We start from the raw sequence: 18,166 nt of genomic DNA on the forward strand, positions 1-18,166 counted from the left end.
CCCATTTCTTGTGTCCCCCGCTGAGATATTGCTGGAAATAATGCCAACAGCGGCACAAAACCATACTTACTCACTCACTCTCCTTCTTCAATCCGTTTTTTAAAGAGTATAAGGAGTATTTTGAGAGAATAAATCCCAAAGTGAAACAGTGTTTGATAAATTAACCGGATATTCTGTCATAGCTTTATGACACAATAACATCAGGTAGACGCCCATAGTCTCAGCGGTCTTGGCAGTTTAAGACGCACGCATCGTTTCATGAATTTAATCTTCTGCACTGTGGGAGATCAGACAGTGCTGCAAAGCCACTTTGTCATATGTGCTGTCTGTTGTCTGTATGTGTACCTAAACCAGATGGTGAGTCTTAAGTTCTCAGATAATTCGCCGTTCCAGACAACCCCCGGAGATATCCGTGACAGGAATAGAACGGGAATAAGCTGAAAGCAATAATGATAAAGATGCACATCATCCTGATGCAGAGACAAAGTTCGAAATGACGAGGAAACAAACTACCATTGGTTAGACAGAGAGCTTGTACTTGGTGTCATGACCCGACTGTTTACGTGCTAAATTGTTTTCTAAATTCGAAACAGATTGATTTACAAATGATGAAGCATTTTGTTTAGTAGTTGTCGCACTTTCAAAAGTTGAATCTCTTCCAAATAAAGAACAGAAAGTTTATTATCGAGGAAACGTCTGATGTCAATGCCGGTACCTGAAACAATGCTGGATCATGTGAAATATTTGATTTTGTGCAATAGCAATGCAACAAATACAACGTCCTTCATAACTTGAACGTTTCCAGATAAATACAGTTTTCAATTTTAAGAGATTTCGATGCAGATGGGCCTCATGTAAATGCGGCGTTTAAAGAAGGTGAGGTGAAATTGGGATTTAACATCGCGTCAAAGATTTTTGCACTTATATAGCGACGTTCATGCAAGTGCGTGCGCGTGTGGCGGCTTGTATGCGTACTAAACCGGACTTACGCCGATTTATGGTGATCGCCAACTGAAATATCATACAAGATTTTAACATGAATACCAGTATACTGAGTCGAGTCGACCAGTCCTTGCTTTAGCACCTTAATGCCGAGCGACAAGCAGGGTAACAACAAGTACCATCGTTTAATGTATTTTGGTATGACGCGCCCAGGATCGAACCCCGAACCTTCCGTTCTCCGGGTGGACGCTCTACCACTAGACCACAGAGGCTGTCCGTTTTAATAAGGTATGAGAGTGATAAACATGTGTATTCAGATTTGAGTATTTGATGCTCGGAGATTTCAGATGTTAATATTTCAGCTCATTCCGGCAACTCCTCCGAGAACACCGACAATTGTGATACAGACATGACGTCACTCCAAACGGGCATTATGATATAATGGATGACGTTTTATTCTTCAGAGACAACTGAACCAGCCTGATTACGTGAATACGGAGACAAATAAACAAAACCGAAGTTGTTCTTATGTTTATTTATGAAATGCAATATCATATTAAACCTAAGGGCGAACGCAACGTGAAGCTGAGAATTATTTATGTGCATTCTAGTAGGTCATGTAGGCTTAGGAGTGAACTATTACCAGTTTATTATTCTGCATTAGACAGTTAAATTGCAAAATATGTTTTAGACATAGGACCATAGAAAGAAAATGTGTCCAATGACAAGGACCGAAAACCACATAATATCTATTTCTCAATGGTCTCCCAAATATAATTATTTGTAGGGATTTGCCCTTTATCACAAACCAGACATTCGTTTAGTTTGTTTCCACTCTGTTTCTACTGTGTCACTATGAGCACCCTTTATATATAAGCTTTTTATTCCTCCAAAGGAGAGTACAATGTGCAGGGGGAAATATTTAAAAAATATTTAGGGGACTAGATACATGTTATTTTAAAGTTCAGGAGTTGATGCGAATGGAGGTCTGCACGAGAGCAGAGAACACACAAGATCAGTGTCATTTTTACTGTGGAGACTGACGCTCACTTCTACAGGACTACAGTCTATAATGTCCATCCAGAGACTGTCACGTATATGTGTACGGTTCACACACGAGCACACACTGTGGACCAGAGGATCACTGATGTCAGCATTACACAAGACACGGGTGCCCTTTTCTTTCCCTGGTCTCCAGCAAGCACACAGATTCACAATTAGTCTGCAGAGGGGCTTCATCAAGGGAAATAGTTTGACAATCTGCCATGCAAAGTGAGGCTGAATTTCGGGATGGATTTTTTTGAAGTGTTTTAGGTCTGGATCAGCAGCTATTCTACAGGCCCACTGGTCTTTTTCATAAGTGAAGATAGCTTCTGTGACGATCTTCTGTGACAAAATTTCCAGAGTCTATGAACATTTCAAGATATTCTTTTAGTCCGTACTTCTTTACGAGTCGATAGACATTCAGGGATGAATTCAAGTGAAACTGGACTGCAGCTGTTCTTGTAGCAGAAGAGGCGGGTTATGAAGACACTGTGTGATATAATAGTGAGCTTTCCAAAGCTTTCCAAAGAACAACAGCTTCTTTTTATCAATTGCTGCTTCTGCAGGGAAGGTTCCCAAAAGAGAGTTACATAGGTCAGTTCTGATATGTTTGGGAAGTCCTTGTGCCATCTTTATTGCTAGTCTTTGTGAGCGTTCAATTGCCAGTAGCTCCCTCTTTGTCAAATCTGACCACAACTAGCAGCCATACAATGCTTTAGGAATGCATATTGTCTGGAACAGCTTGAGACTGGTGAGGGGACTCAGTGCATTAGAGTGATAGCCTGATTTGATTAATGCGAATGCTGTAGACTTCATTTTCGAGCAAGCTGCTATTGTCCTGTTCCACGAATTAAATGATTCATGAAGCTCTATACCAAGATGTTTTAGCTCAGACACATTCTGGATCTCTCTGCCATAGAGGATGATTGTTGTAGGCTGGGGTGAAGACTTCTTGAAGAAGATTATGTTGCTCTTTGAGGCAGAGAAGGTAAAGCGCCACTTGGTGCTATATTGTTCACATGTGTCCACCATTGTCTGAAAGTTGGAGTTTAGAGGACTTAGCAATGTGATGTCATCTGCTTGTGTTGGGCTTGCCACGTGGACATCGAGTACCATTGCCCCTTTCTTGGAGGATGAAAGATTCTCTAGCAGGCTGTTTATGTAGACAAGGTAGAGTTTTGCAGCAAGAACGGTGCCCTGCCTAACCCCTCTTTTTAGTTCAAACCAGTAAGATGTAACATTGTTCACCAGGATACAGCTCTTCATGCCATCATAACAGTGGGACAACAATCTCCATATTGGACCTGGGATATCCAATTTATGCAATTTCCATAGCAGGCCGTCATGCCAGACTGTGTCAAAAGCTTTTGCACTATCAAGCATCACAGCTTTCAGGGTGTCGCCTCTTTCAATATAATGCCGGGCAGATTCTTGGATGGTGAAGGAAGCATGAGATGACGATAGTCTTTTCTGGAATCCACACTGGTGTCCATCAGGGAAAGATGTGTTCTCCTGGAATTGGCTGATTCTCTTGTCAATAACTGCTTCAAAGACTTTGTAAAGGACAGGCAACAAGGCCACACCTCTGTATGAGTCTGGAGAGGATTTGGGTTTCTCACCACCTTTGTATATTGGAATGATGATGCCGCACTTCCATGCACTTGGTACAAAACCAGAATCAATGATGCTGTTGAAGAGCCCTGCGACACAGTGATATAGGTAGCGACCACCATGTTTCAGGTGTTCATAGGTGATGCCATCTATCCCTGGAGCCTTCATATTCTTCATTCTTTTACAGATGCATTCTAATTCTGACTCAGATATCTTGATATTTCCTTTTCAGGTCCTGAACAAGAGATTGAATCTTGCTTTTGAATTCGGGGTCATAATGTTCCTCTTCGTTGTCATTGAAGATTTGCTTCATGTGATCAGCCATAGCATCACAGATCTCTTTTGAGTTTCTGATGTCCCTTTCATTGATTGTTAGAGAATTAATCTGTCGTTTCCTGTCACCCTTTCTCAGGAGGGACCAAAATAACTTTTGGTCAATGTCATACATTTTATCTATGTCACTGAAATATTCTGCTTCGTAAGCAGCTGCAGCGTCCCGCAGTGAGTTTCTAAATATGTCCTTTGCCCTTTTGTAGTCACGAAAGGATTTGTATTCCATTCCGCTTGGCGAGTCATTGTCCTTCCACTGCTGCAGTGCACTAATCATCAGTCTGTGATTTGAAGCTACCACTGAAGTCCAGAAGGGTTTGAGGTAAGGTTTGTAAACTGTTTTGGGAAGGCATTCATCAGCAGCTTTAGTTAGAGAGTTAACTAGTGATGTGTAGTAGCTTTCAATTTCGGCCTCCAATGGATGTTCAGGTAGACTTGGGATGCTCCAAAGGATATGTGAAACAGCAAAAGTGTAGTCATTGATTGCACCAGATCTGCCTGCCTTTTCCCTAATAGGTTTCGAACGATTAGCACTGTCTGCAGGCAAATCATACCCATTGGTGATCAGACACGTTATATGGATGATCATCCTTTACTTCTGCTTGACAGATGGATATTGCCCAATCCTTTGGGATAAGAATGAAGTCAATTGTTGACTGTGGGCCTCCATCATAAGCCTGAAAAGTGTGAACTGGTCCAGTGGACATTTCAAGCATATTGACTGCAATAAGGCAGTGTTTTTCCAAGAGGTTTTTGAGAATAACATCTCTGTGATCCAAGGGGAACTGGGCTCTGGGACCAGAGATTCTTGCATTAAACTCACCAAGTACACAAACATGTCCCTTGAGTGAATATTACCAGTTTATTATTCTGCATTAGACAGTAGAAAGAAAATGTGTCCAATGACAAGGACCGAAAACAACATAATATCTATTCCTCAATGGTCTCCCAAATATAATTATTTGTAGGGATTTGCCCTTTATCACAAACCAGACATTCGTTTAGTTTGTTTCCACTCTGTTTCTACTGTGTCACTATGAGCACCCTTTATAACTTAAATACTTTAATAACCCATCATGTCAAGGCCAAGCTGACGTAGCAAACCTAATTAACATCAACCATATGCTATCGCCAGCGTCTACTTAAAATCCAATCTATTGATTTCTTTATCTGTAAATTACCTTAATAACCATTGTATAGACATCCAGACAGCAGCTGTAAAAACAAAGTTTACTTAATCTGACGTAATTACTGCAATTACCATCGTGTCACGGTCACGGTCACGTGACAAGATCCCCTCAAATCTCATTAGACATCCAGACAGCAGCTGCAAAAACTAACAATAATTAATCTGATATAACTAACGCAATTACCATCGTGTCACGGTCGCGTGACAAATCCTATAAGAACTCATTTCGGCCTGTTCAATCAAATTACCTAATCTATTTCAAAAAGGACACATTGTATGCTTTGGCCAATCAAGAGAATTTCGACGTTGATCAGTGGTGTTTCCAATACGTTTTAGACTATAAAAAGAGGTCCGTGATTTCATTTCATATACAAACAGGCCACACCAAACTAAATAATCACGGTAAAATAGCTAATCTACACACAACAGGAAACTGCCCACATGGCAAACAAAACGAAACACCAGAACGCATACTCATTCACTTCACACACTACCAAACACACCGAACAACACCACAGACTACTCTAAATCTTAAAACCGCACTTACATTAGAATCAATCCTAAATCCACAAAATAAATTAGAAAAATTCAAAGCCTTAGGCATATACCTAATTAAAACAGGAATAATTAGTCGCATTTAAACCCCAAATAAAATTCTTCCTCCACCCACTCTTGGCATTCATTCCAAATCTCAAAATTACTATATAAGCAACCCCTAAAGCCCCCTCCTGGGTTGCACAAACTCACTTTTCCCCTTTTCGGAAACACATTAAATGGCCTGGCCGGGCCCGTGTGCGACATACGCTTGCAGTCGAAAAGCGCACGTTAAATCTCCAATATAAGTAAGTAAGTCATATCAACACCTCGGCTTCACACACACTTCAGCTTGGACACTCCCAAGCGCGTGACCAATCTCGTTACCACTATGGGAGAACTCTCCAAGTCTTTGCCAAGGGAGCTTGTCTCCATCCTGGAGCCCCTGTTGGCCTACCGGGTTGGGGACTACTCCCTAAAGACTTCTTACAGAAGCAAAGCCTCCACCCTCTCCATCTCCTTGGATCTAGGTCAGAGGAAGAAGCCTCTGGGCAAAGCTCCGGCTAAGCCTAAGCCTCAGGAGAAATCCACCCCGGCCCCGACTCTACGCTCGGTGCAGAAAGTCAGGCCACCCAGGAGGGAGAAGTCCCCATCAGTCTCCATCATGGAGATCGAGGATACCCTTACCCCTACCCCACAGCTCCCAGTAGCAGCCTTGAAGGGGAGTAGTCCTTCCGCTCGCCAGAGGGGGGGAAGAGGAGAGACATCCCGTCTCCCGAGGCTCCCTCCCGCCGTGACAGCTGAGTGCCAGACCTCCACACCAGCGCCGCCTTTCTTCAACGACAGCTACGTCCAGACAGCCTTCCCAGAGCCTCCCTCGCTTTCCCACAGCCACGCCCAGACCGCTCCAGTCGAGGACCACCCACAGGAGCAGGACCTCCGCACTACCAGAGCGAGCCAACGTACTGCTAAACTATTACAAGACTCACTCTGGCCACCATGCTGACCATATCGAGACCGCCATGGTCCAGCTCTACCCCTCGATCGCCCTCGCGCACCACTCGTCTTGGTGCAATATCTTGGGAACGAGAGGTTTTAGCATGTAATCCACTATTTCAAGGACCTTTCAAGCTTCTTCGTGGATTGTGATGTTACGACAAACAAGAACTTCGTCGCCAACACCACCGCCCTCCTCGTCAAGAGTCTCTACCAGTCCTCTCACACTAAGGAAGAGTTATTAGCAAAGAGACTCCTGGCAGGCTACCGCCGATAAAAAGGCACCAGCCACCACACACACCCGCCAGCCGATGCCGTGCCTTCAACCGCTTGACCCTCCCCCTCCAACCCAAGCCCCATCTTTTCCTCATTATTATCTTTTTTTATTATAAACACATGCACAAACGTTAAGCGCCAGCATATTCATAGTCTCTTGATTTCACGTGTGGGAATCAGAAATACGAAATATGATGATGTATGACTGAATTAGGCTTCCATAGTTTCATGAACCCTAATTTGTCCAGATACAACAAGGAAAGCGTGCTTTGCGTGTTGCTGCAGTTACCCTACCCTATAAATAGTGAAATTCAAGTTTCAGACACGTGGTTTCATTTTGCTCCTTTGTGAGATTCCCCTTCCAATAGAGGTTGAACATCAGTTAATGAACGCTGAAAGATGGCAAGTGATAGGCATGAAAAATGCTGGCATGTCATGCAGGGCCATTGCAAGACAAATGGCTCGTCATCAAAGTGTTATCACTCGTTTGATTGTCAAACATGGTCAAACCAATGATGTCAATGACAGGCATAGGTCTGGTAGGCCAAGAAAGACCTCTAACAGAGAGGATAGACGTATTTTCAGGATAGTCAGACGAAATCCATTAGCCACTTCAACAGATTTAAGACTGCAGTGGATTACCCATCAAAGACTCTTGACGAGGACCGTAAGGCGTCGCCTCAGAGCGGCTGGTTATAACGCCAGAAGACCAGTAAAACGTCCTCAACTGACTGAGAGGGAAATGAGGAATCGTTTGATATGGTGTCGTGCCGGTAGTCGATGGAACGTGGCCAACTGGTCCGACGAGTGTCGAATGCTGCTACGAACTGTTGATGGTCGAATACGTGTTTGGAGGCAACGTAACACTCGTTTTGCACCAAGGAACATCCAGAAGACCATGTGGCTGGGGGTCTGTCATGTTATGGGGTTGTGTTTCCGTCGGCTGCAAACTTCCTCTGGTGACAATTCGTGGAAACCTGAATGGGCAACAATACCAAGATGCCGTTCTTCGTCCCGTAGTAGTCCCTAATTTTGACAACCATCCTCTTCAGACAAGACCTGTTTACAGGGACGACAATGCTAGACAACACAGATCTCAGGCAGTTTGGGCTTATTTGCGTCAAGAAGCTATTATCACTCTTCCTTGGCCGGCCTGTAGTCCGTATCTTAATCCGATTGAGCATCTGTGGGACATTCTTGTCCGGTAAATCAGACATTGTGATCCTCCAGTTCAAAATCTCGCTGGACTTGAAGCCACACTTCATGAAGATTGGATCCGTTTACCTCAGAGAAGCATTCAACGACTTGTAATGAGTATGAGGCGTAGGGTTGATGGTTGTTAGTTGTTTGTTGTTTAATGCCGCACTCAGCAATATTCCAGCTATATGATGGCGGTCTGTAAATAATCGAGTCTGGACCAGACACTCGAGTGATTGATATCATGAGCATCGATCCTAGCAATTGGGATACGATGACATGCATCAACCAAGTCAGTGAGCCTGACCACCCGACCCCGTTAGTCGCCTCTTACGAAAAGCACAACAAACAAACAAACAAAACACTTGTGAGTCATGCTTTTATCTCGACTTTCATGATGGCAGGTGTGTCTGGCATTCAAAACCTGAGAGGTTTGCTAACTAGTGTGTTGTGCAACACGATAGATTTGGAGGTGGGTATGTCATGGTCTGGTGAGGGATCAGTTTAGACAGTGTCACATACCTGTCTGTCATTCGGAATTGGACTCTGAGAGCTCAAAGATATCGAGATGAGATCCAGCATCCCATTGTGAGCACATACGCTGGTGCCATAAGCCAGGAATGCAAGACCTCACCGTGACCAACATGTGAATGAGTACCTTCAAAGTGAAAGTATTGAGAGACTAGACTGGCCAGCCTATTCACAAGACATGAAACTATCGAGCAAGTCCGGGATATCCTGCAGAATACAATTTCAGGTCGTCCTTGATACCTTTGCAACTTTGGATGAGCTGGCGGATGTTTTGGTGGAGGAATGGCAACGAATTCTATAAGCTGCTTTCAGAAACCTCGTTCAAAGCTTCACTAGGCGTTTCCATGGAAGCTTAGGTTATCAAAGTTTCCACCAAAATAAGTCTCAATTCACCATATATGTATGCACAATAAACCTGTAAATGTATTATTTTCGGAATTGTCGTTTGTTTATGTGTGTAGCACACACAACATTCTCACTTGGAACTGGAACGAGGGAAAGTTATCTGAATTAAATTAAATTCCACAGACACGTTTCCCTCACGCATACATTTTATTAAGTTTCCTTTTCAAAGTGTGTTTTTTTATGAAAAGAAAAGTCCTTCGGTGTATTTATATGAACGCAAGATCTTACATCAGGTCGATATACTTCTTCTCTTCTACATTCAGTCAACAAATGTATGTTAAACAAGTAAATGTCAGAACGAACATCAAAGAATAGTGTCTGGAAATTACTTAGAATAAGGATCATGATTTACCCTTCCCTATAAACTACCCTATATACAACATATAAACTTCCCAGTTATCTATCCAATAAATCAGTAAGGATACTACCAGTTAAACTACCATGTACACTACCCTGTTAACTGCCCAATAAACGACCTGACAAACTGCCAAATTCGCTTACCCAATAAACTTCCCGATCACGTACCCTGTTAACTATTCTATAAACTACCTAATAAACGACTCGATAAACTACCCCAACAACTACCCAAAAAGCGCAAGCAAACAAATCGAACTACCACAAAACCTCCAATAAACTACCCTTACAACTACCACAAAACCTCCAATACACTACCCAGACAACTACCCAAAACAACTGAAATACTATCCTAATAGATACAAAAAAAAACAGTGCAAGAGACTAACCAGTCTAGCTATCGATAATTCGGCAGATTCCATCTGGCGTAAAGAATCAAATAGCTGTGAAAATTATACGACCCCATTAGATTACCCCGAACCACCACAAACCTTAAATAGACTCACCTGTAAACCATTTGATAAACTACTCGAAAACTACGGTATCAACTACCTGTAAACCTACCCCCAAATCACTAATATACAACTAAAAAAAACCACAATATACTACCAAAACAACAACCGAAACAAAACAAGAAACTACAATGACAACTACCCTGGAGACCACAAATAAACTACCCTATCTTGTTAAAATACTCTTGAAAACAACCCCTATATCACCAGTAAGCTATCCTATAAATAGAAGCGACAAAACAAAACAACCATCCTAGGTTTTCTGCCCAAACAAGATTCCACTTGTGGTGAAGGGCTAAACAGCTGTGGAAATGATATGAATGGACCACTGATAATCAGTGTTCGCGAAAAGGGTAAGCATGTCCTGCCCTTCTGGTAGCACCCGCCATTCGTATAATTTGAAAAAAAAGTAAGTACTCATTTTCTGTCGCAGCAAAACAGAACTCCTGCTTTGCGACGTCAGCCTGTAAACAAATCAATGACACGAGAGTGAAATCGAGAGTGAGTCGATTACACGATTCTGACTATGTGATGAGCATGTGTTTATGAATCAGTATCAAATACTGATGATACCAGGTGTGCGCGAAAAGGTAAGCGCCTTCTGCCTCATCGTAGGAACCCGTCACCAATACACGCAAAGGCATATCACATTTTGTCACTAATGCAACAAATTTGAAAATGTTTTCCACATGTCTACAACAAACCTTTATGAAAGCTTACACCGAGGCCTTGAATGTTGTAACTTTGAGCAAGAGTTGTACGACCCTCTTAGTAATCTTAGAAAAATAAAACATGCTCGATTGTACCTAAAACATTGTGAAATATAGACACCAAGGGCTGGAGCTGCACGAACAGTTCTCGACATAAGAGAGAGTTGACAATTGGAAACTTGAAAAGTCATCCTACATTTTGGTGAGGAGTGTTTAGTCACTATGAATCTGTATGCATAGATCTAACTATGAAACAGATGAGGCAGTCTCACTGGTCTCCTTTACGTCTAGTATATGTGGGTTAATCAGTGAAAGGGAATTTGCTATTTGGTGGTAATTGAACAATATCAGATCATCTTTATACGTGAAGCAAAAGTTAACCTTCTTGGCCAGATTACCTTGTTTTGATTTTGCCAATCCGAGAAGAAATTCCATTACATATGAATAAAGAAACAGATCCGCATGCAGCTGAGCACAGTTGGTACCCATGGGGATCACACAAATAAACTCAATAAACTACCCTTTAAACTGCTGTATAATTTACAATATAAGCTTCGCGGGATACGTTTAGGGTTTGTTCTACTACATTATACACATGTGTGTAGGCGAGCATGTGCTATTCTGGATTGATGCCTGTTTTATTGTACTAGCCAACTGACAAATCATCCATGCCACAGTTTAACATGGATACCCCACTCGGAATCCAACCAAAAAGCAGAGTAACCACAAGTACCGTATTTTAACAACCACCAAGGTGTCATCTACCTGGTACAGATAACTGGCCAAGGTTAGCATGCCTCTGTCACAACAAGTCTTGTATAATCACCCGTACGCCAACCGGCATTTACACATTATCTAGCACAGCAGTCACTGACGTCAATTCCTGGCGGTCGCATGGTTTAACGTATATTTATGTTCTGATGTATACTCCCAAGGACACGGCGATCGAGTTCATCACATAGATGGGTTTACATCGGGCGATCGTGATGGTCATGGAAGCACAGTAATGTTCAGATTCTGTACGAAATCCGTAGGGAAACGTGCAACGGGTGCTCGGACGTTGTCCTGCTGAAACAACTGTGAAGGATCGATAAGGCGACACTTATATTATTTCTTGGTTTACGGATGCGCCGCTCTTTCAAAGTCCAAATGTTTAAAAAAATATAAATGTCAATTTGCCCTTTTTTATTACCGCCGCTCTTTTCGTCAAAAAGTTCAAACGAAGAAGATTTCATTTCCTCGTCGAGCGTAAAGCAAAGGGAAGTCACTCTGATATTTCTTGCAGGGATGATTCTCTAATACCATCAAAGCTTGTCAATGAAAAGCTCATTGGTGACTAGTTTAACTATTTCAACACTGTTAGCAGGTCAAGAAGCCACGACTCACACCGCTGGGTAGACCGACTAGGTCACGTCAAAATAGTTTATAATTTTATTAACCTACATGTCATATCATTCATTTATTAAATCTATCGCATTTCTGAAATACGTATTCAATTTGATTAAATCATGTTTTATCTGTAGATTTTTTAAAAATTTATTCACTTGACACTATTTCCAGCTATGTTATGGGAAATAAAATTCTCGGGCACACTTCGACAACGTGTCCTCATCGAACATGTCAAACAGCAAAATAAAGACGTTTCAAGCAAATCTTTGAATATATTATACAAAGAAATAAAATCAACAAAAATATATCTAATAGTTGCCAAACTGACATCTAAGTTATGATTTCCATCTTTTCGTGTGATCGCGAGTGATCATAAGTCAAATTACATCTCGGCTTTCGTCGCCTCGATTTCTCGGACACGATGTCTTTAATGCCAAAATATATGCACAAGAAATCTTTGTCACAGCTCGTTACCTAGCACCTTGCATCCATAATGTTCCATATTTTTTATATAGATCGCGATTTTATGCTTGAAACATTCAGAAAAACATGATTTAACCCAAACCTTTCGCCAAAGTCTGAAAATTACCGTTACCGTAATTTGATTGGCTGCCTTAGGTCACGTGCTTAAATTTGACCAATCACGAACCTTGTAGCAGAATATGTCGGTGAAACAAGATAAGTCTTTTTAATGTATACTGACAGCCTTCGACGTACGTATGTGTTATTCATACGAATCTTTGAAAACGGAGGTATTTCCGGACAGCGGACAGCCACTATCATCGACAAATGGGTGATGATAGATATTATTTGTAATTCTTTTTAAAATAATGTTCCGACTACGTAAACAAATGAAAATAAAAAAGAGATAGTTAAGTGGAGTTTATGAAATCTTACATTTGCCGACAATCATTAAATTTTCGCTTCACTGGTCCTTTCATCTGGACGTTATGAATGTTTTAGTTGACATTATTTTTATTTAAAACGAACTTTATTAAGTTGTTAATGAATTCTTTAAATATTGTAATGCACATAACTTTCATATTTATAAACAATAGGATTAATTAGACCTTTTAAATAGTGTATCGCCAAACATGTAGTAGCAAATTAAAGATGTTTTACAAGCAGATAATTTCCTTGATAAATGGTGGCTTCATCTATCACACAAGAGTCCCTGGGAACTTGGTGTCACAGCAGTAATCTTCTGGTTGGCTGGTGTTGAAAGAGTTAAACGTTGCCCATGCTGCCAAAATAGCAGCATCTTTCATGCATTTTCACCCATGACATGAATATTGTTATATTGCCATTTGTGCATAAGCTGAGCGCCAGAGATATAATAAAATGTTCTTGAAAAATTGAGTTATTTTACTTTTGTTACTCCAGGATATATTTTATCATACCTACCCAACTTTTTAGGGCTAAATTCAAATAAAGAAAATGTGACAGGCTTTTTGTTTTTAAATTGGCCTGCCTCACTTTTGAAATTTTGAATCCGTAAACCAAGAAATAAAAAAAGCGTCGCCTTACGGGAAGCAGGTGACGGATACTTTCATCTTGGAAACGTAATTTTGTCAAATTGTCTTGCACGAGCTCCAGGTTGGTTGCTGGCCTCCTATCTATCCACTTCGTTGTATGCGAGTGTCCATAGTTCCATGCCTTAACGTCCACACACCATCGAACACGACACGTCGTACGGACGTCGTAGAATAGCACCGCAAGACGTCCTTCGGGCTCTAAGTCCAAACTCACGAAAAAAAAATTAATGACTGATATTCACTATTTAGCCGTGGGAGGGCGGTGGTTTAGCCCAGCGGTTAAAGGGTTCGGTCGTCACGCTTAAGATCGATTCCCCACAGTTGATAGACCCCCTTCTGCAGAGCGACTTGAGACAACCATTATTGCCTCAATGATGATGCATGTTTTCTGAACGCTTTTAAACATATGTAATTGAATCCTAAAAGAAATCTTAAGTCAGAAATCAAGTGGGAGCATGTAGTGTGTCGGAGGTGTTGATTTATCTGGTTTGTGACAATGCCATTTGCCATTTCCTCTCAACAGGAAGAACGTATAGGCTAGAATAGTTCAAGTGTAGAATACGCTAGATTTCTCCCATAATACATGTCGGAAATGCGACTTGAGACAACTATTATTGCCTCAATGATGATGCATGTTTTCTGAACGCTTTTAAACATATGTAATTGAATCCTAAAAGAAATCTTAAGTCAGAAATCAAGTGGGAGCATGTAGTGTGTCGGAAGTGTTGATTTATCTGGTTTGTGACAATGCCATTTGCCATTTCCTCTCAACAGGAAGAACGTATAGGCTAGAATAGTTCAAGTGTAGAATACGCAAGATTTCTCTCATAATACATGTCGGAAATACCATTTCACCTCGGTAGTTACATCAATGACGATGATGACAGCTAATTGTGCACACACACAGCTGACTCGCGAGAATACAAAGACTCTCACAGCCGCCTAATTATAGGAACTTGGATACAATATGCCGCAGTAGGGACACAAACGCACCCTAGAGTGTTGCATCTGTGCATCAATGCACACATTACCTGGGACAATATACCATGAGATGCACATCCTTCTCCATCGTCACAATGCGTAGTACAGCTTGTCAGACAGATCGTAGCGACACGATAGGGCACCACATGTTTTACCTTTTCGAGAAAACCTTGTGACATCACTGATTGTCAGGTTTCCATTCGTTTTAACGCCCAGTTGAATCCGTTTCGTTGGATAGTCGAGACAGGTTATTCTCTGGCGTTTCATATTTGCTGTTCTTGGAATGAATGAGTGACAAGTGATTTTGGCTCAGCCAGATTTCTAGCCTAGCTGAAGAATTAGTAAGAGGTAGATACGTACCAGCGTCTATTAGGGTTGTAGAAATGGTTATACACTGTAACGATAACTTTATAAATGTTTGTCAATTGAAATCAAGCTACATTATAGATAAACTACTTTCTTGGGGTCTTCCTACAAACCCGCCGAGGTGTAACATACTCACATAATAATTGGTATTTTGCACTTTGAAGTCTTTATCTTGCACTAATTATTGTTGAATTTCAGGTGAACAATTCATTTTCATGTGTTTGTGACGAGTGCCAACGAAGGGCAGGATAATTTCAACTATTCGCGAACAAGTGGTGACATCAAGTTCGCGTTCTTTGATAGGGATTCACAAACACATGCTTAGGATTTTGGAATAATAAAACGGAATTCGCTTTTTGCTGACATTTCTTATGATTATGGTACTGCATTGTCGCTTTAGCTATTTGGTTACTAATCATGATTATTTGTAGGAATTACCAGTCAAACTTATTCCATCAGTTTACTTGCTTCCAACCGTATCTGCAATCGCATCACTGAGTCGCAGTTAATACCAGATCGCACACATATCACCTGATATTTGAAAACATTACTGTAAGAATCTAATCTGAAGCAGACAGGTTTCTATAAGTCACTGTCAATAATTGACACTTACACTTCTCGTATTTCAATGTGACTATTTTAATAGTTGACAGTACAGATGGCCTTTATAAGAACATTGCAACACTGGGCCATCTTCACCCGCCGATTAGGTAAACTACAAACTAGCCTTCGTAATTGCTCTGTAAATATCGGCGGCACCTGAGACTTTTTTTTGTCTTGCTGCTGTGCACATAGATTACAAAACGAACCATCCAACGGTAAATTAGCTGTGAAGACGGTTTCTGTCTTCTTGTAACGTTATCGTGTTTTGTCACGGAGACCAAAATGACACCTGTCCAAACATAGCGCTGTTTAACTACCACTACCTTCGTGCATCCTCTCGTTTTCGGCATTTGATAGTCTGAATTATGTTTATAATACAGGGGATTTATTGGTTATTTGGACATGCTACGCTGGGAGTGTCAAAGAGTACTGCTCTCCAAGCAACATATAGATTTATTTGGCATTGTCCCAAAGAAATATATTATACATTCTCCTATTTGTGTTAACCGGAAATCCGACACTGTGGGTGACATCAGTTTAAGGCTGCTTTAGACAGTATTTCAGTTACATCATGGCTTATCACCTTGATTTGGGAGGTCCGAAGTTATGAATGAAATAGAGTGGAATCTAATGTATACAAGTTTGTCACGACAAAGACATTCAGACCAATTCCAATTCGAGTTAACAAACTTAAAACGTCGTTAAGATTCCAGGGTAGAATAGGTCTTCAGCTACCCATGCTTGCCGTAAAAGGTGACAATGCTTGTCATAAAAGGCGACTAACGGGATCGGGTGGTCAGGCTCGCTGACTTGGTTGATGCATGTCATCGATCCCAATTGCGTGGATCGATGCTCATGATATTAATCACTGGATTGTCTCGTCCAGACTCGATTATTTACAGACCGCCGTCAAATAGCTGGAATATTGCTGAGTGCGGCGTTAAACAACAAACCAATAAAGCGAAAGAATTACGAGCGCTGAAATCAATATTTAGCAAAATGCTCAATGGTGAATAATTGTATCTGCAATGATGTCTCATGAAACAAATGATTATTAATCCTTTTCGTTGAAATAAGATGAAAAACTCGACAAAATAGCAAGTCAAATAGCCTTGGTAGTGCATGGCGTGCTTGCGATAAACCATGTGTTATTCAACATTTAACTGTTTCGATTCTCAGATCATATATGTCATTTAACTGATGTCGATGTTATTAAAAAAACTCCACCTCCATCTGCTTGTAAAAAATAGTTTCCGCCTCAAGCAAAACTCTCGACCGCAATATGACCATCATCATCGATAAAAAGGAAGCTACTTCAACAGACATGTTTTAACATCATCATTACAAGTTATATCGTGAAGCGGGAAAAATGATGACATTGTGTACACAGTTTGGAGGATGGGGTCAGTTTTTCAGTAATCGGTCAACCATCAAGATTTAAATCAGCACATGAAACTCCTCCTAATCCTTCAGAATGCCAGACCTGTTAGTCACAATTGTTTATGCCCACCTCGGGTATCAGTGCACGCCCTACCTTGATGACGGTCAGAAGATGTGTCTCACTAATATAAATTGTCAGAAATTTGAAGACAAATGCACACTGCACACATAATCTATCCTGCTGCCTTTGCTGCACATGGTGTTGATCATCATTATACTTGAAGCTTAAGTTAAACGTCTTCCTTGTTGGAATTTTGCTAATCCGATCAGAAATTCCGATTCATGTAGATAAAGAAACAGATCCGCAAGAAGGGGAAAACAATTGGTGCCCATAGGCAAGCCTACATCTTGGCTAAATGTCTTCATATATTTATTATTAATGAGGAATTCCAGCATTTCATATGCCGTTTGCTCAGTAAAAATGTTTTTATGACAAATTGTCCCGAACCTCCGATGGTAGATATGTAACTACATCTATTGTCACACCGGTTAGTAAACAATAACCTACAGATCAAGGAATGAAGTTTTTCCGTGTGGTATAGTGGTGTACAAAGTTGAAAAATGAAATATTTTGACAAAATCGGACTTGGTTTGTTTCTGAGATTGCAACAATTCAAGCAACTCTCTTGAGTTTATGAGAGGTATTAAATCCACTTGCTTCAAATACTTTCTGTGTAGACCCGTGAAGAATCCGGGGTAGAATAGGTCTTCAGCAACTCATGCTTGCCGTAAAAGGTGACTATGCTTGTCGTAAACGGCGACTAACATGATCGGGTGGTCAGGCTCGCTGACTTGGTTGATGCATGTCATCGATCCCAATGGCGTGGATCGATGCTCATGACATTAATCACTGGATTATCTGGTCCAGACTAGATTATTTACAGACCGCCGTCATAAAGCTGGAATATTGCTGAGTGCGGCGTAAAACAACAAACCTACCAAACAACTTGCTGTGTAAAAAAGGAAAACCCTTCCTTGATTAAATGTAGGATTGCGGTTAATCTTCAGACAGGGATTTAGTGGTATATGTTCTGGACCCAGCAGTAGATCTCGCTTTGTACGGACTCGTATGGAGCTTTCCAGTACAAAAGGGGAATAGACATATCTTCAGGTATTAGAGTCAAGCCAAAGGTTTGATGCATAGCCTTCCCAGATGTCTCCCTCAGTTAACATACAACCGTTATGTGTGCCATTATTTTGCACTTCAAGTATTACATACAC

This window comes from Haliotis cracherodii, unplaced genomic scaffold, assembly GCF_022045235.1.
Source record: "Haliotis cracherodii isolate W230 unplaced genomic scaffold, xgHalCrac1.p SCAF_4, whole genome shotgun sequence".
Lineage (NCBI taxonomy): Eukaryota > Metazoa > Mollusca > Gastropoda > Lepetellida > Haliotidae > Haliotis > Haliotis cracherodii.